Source organism: Tetranychus urticae, unplaced genomic scaffold (genome assembly GCF_039701765.1).
Source record: "Tetranychus urticae isolate SD_2017Ah unplaced genomic scaffold, NJAU_TeUrti_SD_1.0 Scaffold_8, whole genome shotgun sequence".
In the NCBI taxonomy this organism is placed as follows: Eukaryota; Metazoa; Arthropoda; class Arachnida; order Trombidiformes; family Tetranychidae; genus Tetranychus; species Tetranychus urticae.
The window spans coordinates 205,001-207,500 of record NW_028315840.1 but is presented as its reverse complement, the minus strand read 5'-3'; the positions used below and the strand labels follow the sequence as shown (position 1 = coordinate 207,500).

The following is a 2,500-nucleotide window of genomic DNA, read 5'->3' as shown; positions in this document are numbered from 1 at the left end:
GATTGGTAATTCGAGTGATCCACCGCTTGAAGATGTATCTTTGCCACCGTGGGACTTTTAATAAGTATCCTAAATCTGCATTGAGAGGGTTTGAAAACAATTGTATGCAGTTTATAAAAACCATAGTTGTCTTTACTTAGTTAGGCGAAGAAGTGTAAACCTTCCTTCTTTAAACCTTGCCGTCAGCATAAGCTGAAGACTTGATCAGGTACCAAGTATGTAGCAAGACAGGCTTTTCATTATAAACTACAATTGTTTTGCAAAAGAAATTATGGCTATCGTTAGATAACCCTCACTCTTTGTTGCATTGGATAATGAAAGATGGATGTATGAATGAACGAATGTAATGCAAATTAGAATCATGTTGCAATGGCTAAATGTTTGCAATAAACATTCACAATTGCGACTCTAATGCAAATACAATTCAATTGCATTCACCATATTAGCATCTACAATATCACTATGCAGAGTGTTTGATTGTTTGAAGGTTGTATTTCTCTTATAATAAGAGGGTAATACGTTAATGATCCTTCCGCAGGTTCACCTACGGAAACCTTGTTACGACTTTTACTTCCTCTAAATGATCAAGTTTGAACATCTTTCCAGCACAATCCGACCACTAGTTTCCCAATGGTCTGGATTGACCAGTCCGAAGTCCTCACTAAATCATTCAATCGGTAGTAGCGACGGGCGGTGTGTACAAAGGGCAGGGACGTAATCAACGCAAGCTAATGACTCACGCTTACTGGGAATTCCTCGTTCATGGGCAATAATTACAATGCCCAATCCCCATCACGAAATGGGTTCAAGCGGTTACCCACTCCTTTCGGAGCAGGAAACAGTATGCACGATGACCACTTCAGTGTAGCACGCGTGCGGCCCCGGACATCTAAGGGCATCACAGACCTGTTATTGCTCTGTTTCGTGCGGCTGCGAGCGCCGCTTGTCCCTCTAAGAAGTCCTTACAGTGCTACAGCATCCTTACCCTAGCCAATTCTGTAGGCTAATAGCAGCAGAGCCCTCAACAGCCGAAACCATCAAGAGATACTACCACCCACAGGTTGACTAAGGGGGAGTACTGCAGTGTAAACTGCAAGTCTATTTAGTAGGCTAGAGTCTCGTTCGTTATCGGAATTAACCAGACAAATCACTCCACCAACTAAGAACGGCCATGCACCACCACCCACTGAATCAAGAAAGAGCTCTCAATCTGTCAATCCTCTCAGTGTCCGGGCCGGGTGAGTTTTCCCGTGTTGAGTCAAATTAAGCCGCAAGCTCCACTCCTGGTGGTGCCCTTCCGTCAATTCCTTTAAGTTTCAGCTTTGCAACCATACTTCCCCCGGAACCCAAAAACTTTGGTTTCCCGGAAGCTTCCATTCGAGTCATGAAATTAGTTACTCAGAATGATCGCTGGTTGGCATCGTTTATGGTTAGAACTAGGGCGGTATCTGATCGCCTTCGAACCTCTAACTTTCGTTCTTGATTAATGAAAACATTCTTGGCAAATGCTTTCGCTGTAGTTTGTCTTGCGACGGTCCAAGAATTTCACCTCTAGCGCCGCAATACAAATGCCCCCGTCTGTCCCTCTTAATCATTACCTTGGATTCTTAAGACCAACAAAATAGAACCAAGGTCCTATTCCATTATTCCATGCAAGATCATTCAAGTTAAGGTAGTGGTACGCATCATATAGATGGTTGACCATACCGTTTTTAGGCACCTCTTTCGAGGTTTTGGACGCCTGCTTTGAGCACTCTGATTTTTTCAAGGTAAAAGTCTCGATCGCTTGAATCAACACTCGGTAAAGAGCATTGATAGCAAATATCGAGCAATTTTCTGTCTAAACACTATGAATGTAACCACCAGGAAAGAGGAATGAAGGTTCAAGCAAGCATCCGTAGACACAAGCAAGAAACCTAACATCACCATCTAACCCTTTAATCAGTGGACCCCATAGGTTCGACTGAAATCCAACTACGAGCTTTTTAACCGCAGCAACTTTAATATACGCTATTGGAGCTGGAATTACCGCGGCTGCTGGCACCAGACTTGCCCTCCAATAGATCCTCGTTAAAGGATTTAAATTGTACTCATTCCAATTACGGGGCCTCAATAGAGTCCCGTATTGTTATTTTTCGTCACTACATCCCCGTACTGGGATTGTGTAATTTGCGCGCCTGCTGCCTTCCTTAGATGTGGTAGCCGTTTCTCAGGCTCCCTCTCCGGAATCGAACCCTAATTCCCCGTTACCCGTTACAACCATGGTAGGCGCATAACCTACCATCGACAGTTGATAAGGCAGTTGCTTGAGGGATACATCGTCGGCTCAGAGGCCATACGATTTGCTCAGTTATTCAGAGTCATCACAAGAAATGCAACCGAAGTTGCTAAGATCCCCACTGCTAGTCCTTAGACAGCGACCGAAATCACTGAACAGGGTTCTAGGTGAATAAGAATCATTGGTCTTGTACTAATAAATGCGATCCTTCCGTCAGCAAGC

General features: G+C 44.0%; 2 non-coding genes across 2 annotated transcripts in view; both read right to left on the bottom strand.

Annotated features, from left to right (window-relative positions):
- The window catches only part of LOC149092575 (5.8S ribosomal RNA), a 155-nt gene extending 121 nt beyond the window's left edge, over nucleotides 1–34 (bottom strand). The window contains exon 1 of the ribosomal RNA XR_016200825.1: nucleotides 1–34. This exon is cut by the window's left edge and continues 121 nt beyond it. This is a non-coding gene — a ribosomal RNA (5.8S ribosomal RNA).
- Nucleotides 35–521: 487 nt separating this feature from the next.
- LOC149092574 (small subunit ribosomal RNA) overlaps nucleotides 522–2,500 on the bottom strand; it is a 2,170-nt gene continuing 191 nt past the window's right edge. Inside the window, exon 1 of the ribosomal RNA XR_016200844.1 lies at nucleotides 522–2,500. This exon is cut by the window's right edge and continues 191 nt beyond it. This is a non-coding gene — a ribosomal RNA (small subunit ribosomal RNA).